The sequence below is a fragment of the Electrophorus electricus genome, chromosome 2, assembly GCF_041902795.1.
Source record: "Electrophorus electricus isolate QZ-2024a chromosome 2, ASM4190279v1, whole genome shotgun sequence".
Taxonomy (NCBI): domain Eukaryota; kingdom Metazoa; phylum Chordata; class Actinopteri; order Gymnotiformes; family Gymnotidae; genus Electrophorus; species Electrophorus electricus.
In genome coordinates, this window is record NC_137498.1 from 20,012,042 (window position 1) to 20,024,620 (window position 12,579).

Sequence of the window (12,579 nt, forward strand, 5' to 3'; positions counted from 1 at the left end):
ACCACAGTGAAGATGCTGCTTCAATCTCTCTAATTTGCTTCATGCATGGAGATGGTATCCATGGTCTGTGCTCGGCCCTTATCCTACAACCAATGCCCGGAACCTTTATGTCCTTAGGGCTATGGACAGATTCATGAAGGTTCAACACCTTTAATCTCATTTGAATCTTTTGTTACAGGCAGTGTTAATTGTTTACTTACTTCAGATCATTTCAAATGGAATGTACAGATTAGAATTTTTGTGCAATGATCATTCTTAAATGGGGGAAAAACTGACAATGTTTAACGACCCGTTATGTTACAGGACTGATTGCTGAGTGACTTTCAATGAACTACAGTGAACTGAAAACGAAATGAAATGCATATTTACCATATATTAGTACTAAAAAGACATGTTTCCAAAACATCATGTACTCCAGAGAGCATGATTTGTATTGCATTTTGTTGTTGCATTCATTTAGTCCTCTGAATATATACACTAGGTGCAAGGTTATAGTGCGTCACTGTTATTCTTGGGCATTCTTGGGAAAACTCATGAGAGATGTCTGTGTACTAAATGTATCTGACCAAAATGGTCAAGCCTGTAATGGTAGTACCTAACCCATAGACTAATGGGAGTGATATATAGCTCTATTATTTGGTTCCTTTATTTAGTAATAATATATCTTCGTATATTTTTGTTGTTCAGGTGCAAGTGCAGGAGAGCAAATCCAGCTTGTGCAAGGGACACATGGTGAGGTGCCAATGCACCAGCTAACTGACCGATTTATTATATGGAGGTTTGAGTTATGTAAAAGACCATTGAGTTTAAAGGATAGTAATTGAAAAACATATTTAATCTATGGTGGCTATAACTTTCAACTGTTGCTGAATTTTGCTCTTTGGTCTTTTTTTCGAGCAGTTTGAAAAAGATTTAATTTTTCTTTGTGTTTTTCCCTGTATCTGAACAAAGATTCATATAGAAATGTTTTACACTGTGGTGATCCTACCCTTTAATGGCAATGCATTTTATACTGTAGCTAATACAATGAAATTCAGGAGTATAAGTCTTACTTTGTGGACACTTGGCTAATTTGAAATTTGTCTGTATGTCATTTTCAGCAGGAATAACCTGCTTCTCAGGGAACATCGGCAGAGATGAGATGGCCAGTGGCAGAGAGGAGATTGATGAGACCTTCCCTGCACTACCTCGGGATGGACCAGAGTCCAGGCAAGGAAAAAAAAGATTCTTCGGTAAGAAACAAACCGTTCACCAAAATATTTACTGTTGCAGGTTTTTAATGAAAAAAGATCAGATCAGTATTGATATGGGGTGAACCATAAAACCAATTTTTCCAGGACTTCGCAACCATGACTCAAAAAATATAAAGCAGCATTGATGAGGTGAGGAGGATATTTCAACAGATAGATTTGTGCTACTCTATGCGTTAACCTGCTATTCTTTGTATGACTTGCCAAAGCTAAGCAACGAACCGAAAGAAGTGCTAAATAAAGAAATTATAATGAATGATTGCTGTAGCTTACAATCAGGGAAACACCAGGTCGGGATTTTTTGAAGCCTACTTTTATAAGGGGTTTAAATCACTACTATTGAAACTAAAGCTTTAGCAGTTTTAACAGTCAGATCTGGGAAAGTCCTTTCAAATATGATAAAGGCAGACATACTGAGGATATTACTGTATCCTCTGTAACTCATGTAATGAAGACTGCTTAATAATAATCAGCAGAAGAACCTGGATTGTATGGTGGTCTCATTTCTATTCCATGCATAGTTTTGACCTGGGTGGAAGTTTGATGGACTGGTTTACAGTGCTATATGATAAGCTAGGGGCACCTTTTGTAAAAAAAAAACAAAACTGCAGATGTTGAAATTCTCATTGAGGAGAGGGTGAGAAAGGGATGCTTGCTGTCTGGAATTCTCTTTCAGGTCATTGACAATTGGAATACTTTATTACTTTAATAGAAGTATGTTATGACCTTCTCATTTTGTAAGATACTTAATTAAGCTGCTCTGCCTGGACTGTACTTATACCATGTGTATTTTTTTAAGTATTGTTTTTCCTTAACAACTATGCACTTTAGTTTTACGTGATGCAGTTGAACTCTGAAGGAATGTTTTTAAATTGTTTGTAAATTGCATTAAAATAAAAAATCATTTCAATCATATTTAAATTTATTTTAACAAATTGTTTGTACCAATACCTTCCAGAGGATGCGCTAAGCTCTATTATCCCACTAATCATTCTCCATTTTCTGTAAAGAACTTTGTAAAGCATGTTTATGAAAGTGTTAGTTGTTGCTATTTTTGTTTAAGGAAGCCAATGTACATTACTGTTATTGCTGAATTTAGATTTTGGTAAAAATGTTTTTACACATTTGGTAAAATTGTGCACAATAGTTGGACCAGAAATTACCATTCCAATCTGGCAACAGTAGTTGCCATGTACTAAAAAGCTTCCATGTACCAAAAGCAGCTGAGACCAGCAGGTCTGTGTTTGGTATGAGTTTATCAAAGGATACCGTTTCTGTGCAAGGAAAATAAGAATTGTAGCTCAGTGAACAAGGGACATGGTTTATTTTTCAGTTTTTATTTTAATTGTAAAACAAATGTTCAACTTCAAGAAACATCGGCTAACTAAGCCTTTTCCTTATTTTTCACCCAGCTTGGAGAAAGCCACTGCAAGTCTGGTAAACAAAGACTTTCTGTTCGGTTTAGGGATAGCCCTGGAAGATGTGGATGGCTCATAAACAGGAGTAGCAGACAAACATTGTAAACCTGTAAAAGAGAGGAAAAAAGCAGACAAAATTACATTCAAAGTCCAAAGATGATGGAAGAGGGATGTTGTGTGCAATACAACAAAGCTTTTGTCTTTCATGCTGTACAACTAAAATGGCATGAAAAACAATGATGACAAAAATATCTTAGGTTAATTTAGTGGTGCAGAATCCATTTCAGCTTCTTTTTTTAGCGAGTGGGAGAGAACACTGCTCACACCTCCCAACCTAACACATCATCTGAGTAGTGTGCATAACTGTAAATTGCTTTGTATGAAAACATCAGCTGAATGCCATAAAAAATAAATGGTGTGCCACCAGGAAGGTTGGAAGGTTATTTTTGTTCATACAACCACTTTATTTTTTTTCATATCAAAGGCTTTGGAAAAAACTTAAAATACACAATACTGTAATGAATTAAAGAAATACCAAAACAAGTACCATTTGGAATATGTTTATCCAGCGTCCGGTCCTCTGCGGAAAACACCCACTTTGTTTTTCAGTTTCTTTACAAAGAGGAGACAATTTGATTAAAATCATTCAAAATATGATGCTGACAGTAATATATAAATGTACAATTGAAAATGTTTTCAAAGAATGGAATCTAAAGCTACTAATGTCACTGGGAAAAAATAGAAGACTTTTTAAAGAATAAAACAGATACCTTGAATCTAAGCTTCAGAAACTTGGGCAACCTGAACCGCCACCTAGAGGTTCTCTCATCAATCTCTTCAGAACTATTCAGAGCAGAGCTTGCATATTTCTGTGTGGACTGATAACAGGAGATGTCATCGATGTCAGCTGAGATCACTGGCTGAGCCACTCTACAGCTTGTTTGTGCCTTCACACTATCCAGAGCAGCAATCCGTTCCAGCATTAGGTTCCCCATCATGGGGATCAGCTCCTGGGAGGACTGCTTGACAGAGTCTTTGGACAGTATCCTATCCATTGCTTTCAAGAAAGACTCAGACTCCTTAAGGGCCGCACTGTTTTCCACTTTTTCAGCAATCCTTTCAAAAACATCTACAATAATAAGGTCACTGAGGGCTTCTAAATTTGTTGCAGATGGTGTCAGAAGCTGTCCTATATAGAGAATGTCCAGATTTTCATTCAAAGATTGCAGGATTTCTTTGGTTATTATCCCTCTAGAACTGTGCACTTCAGAGCATGGTAGTACTGACACAAGGCATTCAATAATGTTCTTTGTTATGTTTTTTGCACTTGCTAGGAGTTTGTACCTCAAGCTGGCACCATATTGGGCTGACATGTTTGCTTCAGCTCTCATGAGGAGGTTTGTCAAAAAACCTTCTCTGAGTTTATCCTGGGTGGACCTCAGGATCTTTTCTGACACCAGTTGAACTTGGGATCTGTACAGTTCTGGGTCAGTGAAAGGATGAGCCAACTTCATGTCTAAATCCTCCTCAAAAGTGCGCCTGAGTACGTAAGTAAGTTCACTTACAACTGATGCAGCTGAAGCAAATGCACTGCTTTTCAGCTTAGCTTCAGACACTTGAGATGTGCTCATATATGAATTTTTAAAGTTTGAGCCTTGGGCTTTGATGGTGTCTGATACTTTGGTGATCTCTGAGGTCTCACTCATAATGATATCACTAATCCTCTTAGAAGCCTCAAGCTGGAAAGCCTCACAGGACATGCTGAAGAGAGCCTGTGTATTTATCTCATTAGTGTCTGGGCCCTGGATGTGATCCTCATTTGTACAATCAAAAATGATTGCCTCCAAGACCCTTTCACAACGAGGCCTTGGCTTCACATACTCCTGCACTGCAACACCTGATTTTGCAGACCACCTGCTCTGGGAGAATTGGAGAGATACTTGACTTGGTGTCTCCACAGCATCAATCTCTTCATATTCGGAGCACAGTTGGGTCAAACGTTCACCAGATGAGCCCTCATATGACAAATAAGTTGGCACAATCCTAAGCAGTTTCGTTGGGTCATACGGGGCGACACCCACGGTATGACACTGTTTTGTGCTAGAATTAGCTTGCTGTACAATGGAAAGTTGTTCGTTTGCCATACTGCAATAAGCACCATGAGTGGGCTGCCTTGGTGTGGCAGAGTTGATGTTATCACACACAGTCTGTAGGAAGTAACACAGGGGCCTGTCTGAGCCATATTCATTAAAATCACACGATGTTCCCTCACTGCAGACACTCAGCATATTTTCAACAATAACTCCCACTGCTGCAGTTGTGACAGAGGGCAGCATCTCTTCCAGCTCTTCGTGATTGTTGATGGGAGAACCTCGAGTGCCACTTAACCAGTCAGACAATGTGCAGAGCTGCACAAAATCCTGCATCTTGGTCAAAGCTGCAAGCAGCAGGTTTTGGGCAACATCCTCAGTAGAACTTCCAGTCAAAAAAAGACCCTCAGCATGGGAATAGAGCTCCACAAGAGACAGGTTCATCTAGAGTAACAAAAACACATACAAGAGCAGTAAGCAAGATTATAGTCATTGATCACTGATCTTGGTCTTCACATTTATAATCTTCTTTCCGATTTTATATACTGCTAATGGATTTATAAACTCATCAACTATGGAGGAAAACATTGTTTTGAATAATGGAATAAATTAGATCAAAAAGACCCTTCACCTGCTTTAGGGAGTCATTCAAAATAGCAGACATGAGGCTGAAAGTTGCTTTCCTGCTCAGATAATATATTATCTTAGGTGGTAACATTTTCCTTATGGACCAGGTGACCTCTCTATGGATTCTGTTGAAAATCCTGTCCTTTCTGAAGCCAAAGAAGGTGCTGAGAGGCTCTTGTTGAGATGTTCTGCTGTTTCATGTGGACACATATCAAAAGTGGTTCTGACATTAATGTTTCCCTATAAACTACAAAGTGTATAAGGCAATCATGAGCTTGATTATATTAGAAATCCAACAAATACTATTATATCAGGTTTTAATTCCAGTGCCTCTTGCTTTTAACTGAGCTAATTTTTCAGTGTCCCATTACTACATCAATAAATTCAGACTTAGTACAGACATACCTGCATGATACCTGCATGGAGAAACTGACATTAAAAGAAGAGAGGCGCTACAACTGCTGCTCTTCTTTGTGTATCACCAATTTTAAAATCCAAAATACAGATGTGAAAACTCAATAGGTAATGTGTGAAGAGTGAGTACTTACTCTACAGTTAGAACTGCAGAATCAGTTCCAGAGGTTGAAGTTACTCCACTTCCTCTGCCACAGGGAGGCATGTTGAGATCCTGTCTCACTGCCTCCTCCACTCCAGCACAGCAAAGAGCTGTAGTGAAAGACAGAGACAAAAATTCCCTTTACGCGTCTGTGAGGCAGACACTAACGATTGCACATAAACAAATGTCACTATAATAAACTCATTTATATAAAATTATACTGTCACCCGTAAAGAACTGTGTCACACATCACATATTTGTTAATATATTATTACCACACAAAAACACACCTGAAAACCATTTGCTTTTTGCTTTTCTTGTCTGCTTGCTTTTCGTGCTGGGGGCAGACACATCAGGGATCTCAGTAGGAAGCTGATCTCCTGGCCGAACTGTGTTAATCTGTAGTAGAGAACGTGAAGAATACAGCAGGCAACTGATTAATCAATTAGTTGTAAACTATGTTATGCCAAGAGGCTTTACATTTGAAGCGCCCCATGGACCTGACTTGTATATCGGTCATTTGTGTTTATAGTGGCATCAGTTTCTCAGAATTCTCCATAAGGGGAACTATTAGTATTTTTGTATACATACGAAAAAGGTAGGAAAATTGTGAAGCTTCACATCAGTGACTGTGTGTCCTTGACAGTAAATGCCTGATTTTCGCATATAGGTTTTTATACTGTTTAAACTAGTCTGTCTGTCTTACTCTGATGTTTTAATAGTTCTGTAAACAAGACACAAACCTGAAATATAATCTAATTTGAGGAAATCATTAACCACATTGTTTCCTTTTATGATACAGCATTGCATTAATTAACTGCAGTTATTTAATACATTATGTAGTCCTTGGATCAAATATACTCACTTGTAGGCTGCAACTTGTTCTGTTTACAGTTAAGCTAATCTGCCTGCTTCCCAGGATCGGAAATTCCAATTGTTGAATTTCATTTTGATTTATCATTGAATTTGCTAAAAAACTAATCATCACTGAACAAAGAAAAACGTTGTTCTTACATTTTCTTTCCCCATTTTGACCTGGAACAGCCATCTTAATTTACACAGCAGCCTTCTCTTAAAATGTATAATATCCTAATAACCAAACATCAAATATTAGTTGGTTTTAAAACCAGTCAATGGGACGTCACAACCTTGGAAACTGGCTTGAACAAGTGACAGTGAGATAATTAGCAATGTGTATCAATTAGACATGTAAGAATTTTTTTAAATATTGATTTCTAAGTAAAACCATGTATATTATCAAGTCCTTTCAACTATGTTAAGAAATCGAGAAGTTAGCTAAATTATGCGCAAAACACGTAATTGGCTAATCTTTTCTGTGATGAAAATACAGATATGCAGAAAATGGACATCTGCACCATTTGAGCAAGTATATATTGGATCTCCTAACGGTATCAGTGGCACGCCTGCTTAGGTTTGCTTTCTGTTAACAAATATCCCTAACGCTAAAAACCTTGAATCAATATTGTTGTGCTATTCAATATTAGCCCCATATTTTGTCAACATTTGCTATTTAGGCTTATTGTTCGCTTTGTAGCGTTGCCCCTATTTTTAAAGGCGGATAGTTCGCATACGGAGATAGTTCGCTGATAGTTCGCATACGGAGACGATTCCCAGCACATTTCTATATATTTTGATCCTATTTAAAGAGCTCAGATTTTTTAAAATCCTTATAGTCCTGACCTGTGTGTTATTGGTTTTGCATCTAAAAACGATAAGTGTCCGTAAAATAAAGTAACTGGATAATGTTAGTAGTAAATTAACCTGTTCCTCCAGTTACGACCCACATGACCCCTCCAATTACATTTTTGTGTCTCGGTTTATAAAACAGATGTTGCTACAAAGCAACTTTAGAGAACTGTCCCACCATGACCAAAATAGGGTTAGGATGCTAACCTACTGCTATCACACGATGGTACTTATCATGCAGGACATATTCCTCATAAAAACACCGGACTCCGCCCTCAAGACAGAATTACGGCATTACAGACACTACCAAGTTTCTTATGTGAAGGCCAGTGTAGCTTACCACATAATGATAATTTTGGATAAATAATTTACAGATTCTCATTCGCAAATTCTGCTAACTGTAATGAAGCAACTTGTAATTACCAGAAATAGCCGAAATGTGGCCTCATCGCTAGTTTGGTCTGTGCAGACTTACGAGAAAACTTTCGCGAACGTGAGTAGTTCGACACAGTGACTAATTTGGTCTATAAACTAATAAGGTAGGGTTAAAGGTGCCAGTACAAAGGAACGTGAACTTACGCTCATCAGTTTTTTCATCATGGTCAGTTTGAATAGATCCTCCTTCCCTCACAAAGTATCAATCTCCTCAAACGCGACGAGTAAATACTGTCTGTGGTTTTAAAAAGCAACTGCCGCGGCTTTATATTATATAGGCTGCACTGTGATGTCACAAAGACATCGCGAAATAAAGACCCAAGCATATATCACCAAGTAAAATACTCGTCATTGTCACTCCTAAAACTATAATTGACTGAGGAAAAAAAAACACTAAACCGACATAAACTTATAATACATATGTTTAGTTTTGATTTATTATAGATCAACTCTATTTCTTAGAAAATGTATAGAGATAGAAAACGATGGGATCATAAGAAAGTAACCTGTTATGATAAAGCTTTTTGGACAGCAGCTTGAGGCAACGGGAACAGGGAAGCCTCCGGAGTAGACATGGCTAGGGGAACATCCTCTAACACCAGAGTAGTGTGCTTCCAATTGGCGCACAATTGCCCGGTGCTGTCCTTTAGGCTCAGCCACAAACACACCCCCATGAGCAGTTGTCGCTCAGGGAACTTCGGCATCCTCTGGTGGTCCGTCATTCATTGACGGCCCGAGTGCTGCCGGGCAAGGAGTAGTATGCACAAACTTCTCCCCACACAGACAGACATTTATTTACACAAAACATGAATGATAATTGATATGGCACTCCCACATTATCAATGCAGCATGATATGAAAATACGAAATATAACAGGTACAAAAGACAGAACGGGCACAGGAAGCATCAACTGTGGTACCAATACCAGCACTAACACCTACAATGACCGACAACATGCTACACAACAAAGGGGTTTAAATACGGACATAAATGATATGAACAAAAAGGTACAGGTGTGTGACATAAAGGGGGAGTGGTTACAAACTAGGGGGCAGTCAGCAAGAGAACACAACAGTAAAGTCCCACTGCACCTGGTCGGCCGCGTCACGTGATAAGTGGGAAGGGGAACGTACCGTTACAATTTTAAAAATGATACCTTCCTTGTTGATAACATTTCTTAATAAAACATGTGTAAGCATATATAGCTTGCAACTCGCTACTTGCTGGTCTTCCTCTAAGAGCCATCAAACCTCTACTTGTCCAGAATGCAGCAACACAACTGGTCTTCAATCTTCCGAAGTTCACACGTCACTCCACTGCTGCGCTTCCTTTATTGGCTCCCAGTAGCTGCACGCATCAGATTTAAAACCTTGATGCTTGCCTACAAAGCCAAAAATGGACCAGCCCCTTCATACATGAGGTCAATGCTCAAAGCCCGATCCGTACCTAGAGCACGTCGAACCTCAAGTATGACTCGGCTCAAAATACCTTGCTTCAGGTCTCATGGACGACAAGCAATGAGACTATTTTCTGTCCTGTCTCCAAGATGGTGGAATGAACTCCCACTTGCTGTCCAGACAGCAGAGTCCCTTGCAGTCTTCAAACGCAGACTGAAGACCCATCTATTTCCAGAATATTTAAAGGACAACTGACACTGCTGGCATATTGACTGACTAATTTAGTACTTATTGTAGGGTATTGTTTATGTTGTTTAACAAACTCTAGTACTTATTGTTTATTGCACTTATCATTGTTTAAGACAGATCTTATGTATTTTGTACTGCTAGGTATCAGCATTGATCCCTGTATTCTACAGTATTCTAGTTCACTGGTATGTGGCACTCTAACCTACTGTATTGTACTAGGCTATTCTATGAGTAAATGACAAAGCACTGTCACGCTCGCCTCCCGCGAGTCACGTGTTTGGGCCAGCCACATGTAGTGGGAGGATCTGTTTGTGGCCACACCTGCACCTTGTTTGTTTGTATGTACTTAAACCGGTGTCGAAGTGTGCAGAGCGTTGGTCATTGTGGATGTAACGTGTTGATGGGACTTGTTAATGTTTCCTGGTAATGTTACATGTTTTTGTTCTTGTTAACTGTGTTCATGTTTATTTAATGTCAACCGTTTCATGTTCGTAATAACATTTGTAATGCTTGTGAGTGCCGTTATCGTTCCTTGCTTATATGTCAATAAATGTACGTCCCAGTCGCCGGATTCTGTGCGTCCTGCCCCTCGCCCTGTGGCACTCGGGCCACATCGCGTTACAAGCATCTTTTTGTTAAGCTTTAAATTGTAACCAGTGCCATGTAATACACCTGTTTTTTTATGTAGCCAAGATGTCTTATTTCATTTAGGGTTAAAACACTACACGGTGATAGTACTGAATATTTGGTGAAATTTTGAAAATAATTTTTTTTTATTTGACAATTTATCATTTATCCCCATTATGAAAACAGATTCAGTCCTGAGGCTGGACTCAGGTATTGGGGACAAGGGTGAAAATGCCCAAAGATTCCACAACTTTGTGCATTGTTAGCACATGCTGGATGTTTCGTGTTATGTGGAGGTTCGCTGATACTAGGGCAATAAAACCAATTTTTCCAGAACTTCCCAACCATGACTCAAAAAATATAAAGCAGCATTGATGAGGTGAGGAGGATATTTCAACAGATAGATTTGTGCTACTCTATGCGTTAACCTGCTATTCTTTGTATGACTTGCCAAAGCTAAGCAACGAACAGAAAGAAGTGCTAAATAAAGAAATTATAATGAACGATTGGTGTAGCTTACAATCAGGGAAACACCAGGTCCGGATTTTTTGAAGCCTACATTTATAAGGGGTTTAAGTCACTACTATTGAAACTAAAGCTTTAGCAGTTTTAACAGTCAGACCTTGGAAAGTCCTTTCAAATATGATAAAGGCAGACATACTGAGGATATTACTGTATCCTCTGTAACGCATGTAATGAAGACTGCTTAATAATAATCAGCAGAAGAACCTGGATTGTATGGTGGTCTCACTTCTATTCCATGCATAGTTTTGACCTGGGTGGAAGTTTGATGGACTGGTTTACAGTGCTATATGAAAAGCTAGGGGCACCTTTTGTAAAAAAAAACTGCAGATGTTGAACTTCTCATTGAGGAGAGGGTGAGAAAGGGATGCTTGCTGTCTGGAATTCTCTTTCAGGTCATTGACAATTGAAATACTTTATTACTTTAATAGAAGTATGTTATGACCTTGTCATTTTGTAAGATACTTAATTAAGCTGCTCTGCCTCGACTGTACTTATACCATGTGCATTTTTTTTTAAGTATTGTTTTTCCTTAACAACTATGCACTTTAGTTTTACATGATGCAGTTGAACTCTGAAGGAATGTTTTTAAATTGTTTGTAAATTGCATTAAAATAAAAAATAATTTCAATCATAATTAAATTTATTTTAACAAATTGTTTGTACCAATACCTTCCAGAGGATACTCTAAGCTCTATTATCCCTCTAATCATTCTCCATTTTCTGTAAAGAACTTTGTAAAGCATGTTTATGAAAGTGTTAGTTGTTGCTATTTTTGTTTAAGGAAGCCAATGTACATTACTGTTATTGCTGAATTTAGATTTTGGTAAAAATTTTTTTGCACATTTGGTAAAATTGTGCACAATAGTTGGACCAGAAATTACCATTCCAATCTGGCAACAGTAGTTGCCATGTACTAAAAAGCTTCCATGTACCAAAAGCAACTGAGACCAGCAGGTCTGTGTTTGGTATGAGCTTGTCAAAGGATACCATTTCTGTGCAAGGAAAATATGAACTGTAGCTCAGTGAACAAGGGACATGGTTTATTTTTCAGTTTTTATTTTAATTGTAAAACAAATGTTCAACTTCAAGAAACATCGGCTAAGTAAGCCTTTTCCTTATTTTTCACCGAGCTTGGAGAAAGCCACTGCAAGTCTGGTAAACAAAGACTTTCTGTTCGGATTAGGGATAGCCCTGGAAGATGTGGATGGCTCATAAACAGGAGTAGCAGACAAACATTGTAAACCTGTAAAAGAGAGGAAAAAAGCAGACAAAATTACATTCAAAGTCCAAAGATGATGGAAGAGGGATGTTGTGTGCAGTACAACAAAGCTTTTGTCTTTCATGCTGTACAACTAAAATGGCATGAAAACCAATGATGACAAAAATATCTTAGGTTAATTTAGTGGTGCAGAATTCATTTCAGCTTTTTTTTTAGCGGGTGGGAGAGAACACTGCTCACACCTCCCAACCTAACACATCATCTGAGTAGTGTGCATAACTGTAAATTGCTTTGTATGAAAACATCAGCTGAATGCCATAAAAAATAAATGGTGTGCCACCAGGAAGGTTGGAAGGTTATTTTTGTTCATACAACCACTTTATTTTTTTTCATATCAAAGGCTTTGGAAAAAACTTAAAATACACAATACTGTAATGAATTAAAGAAATACCAAAACAAGTACCATTTGGAATATGTTT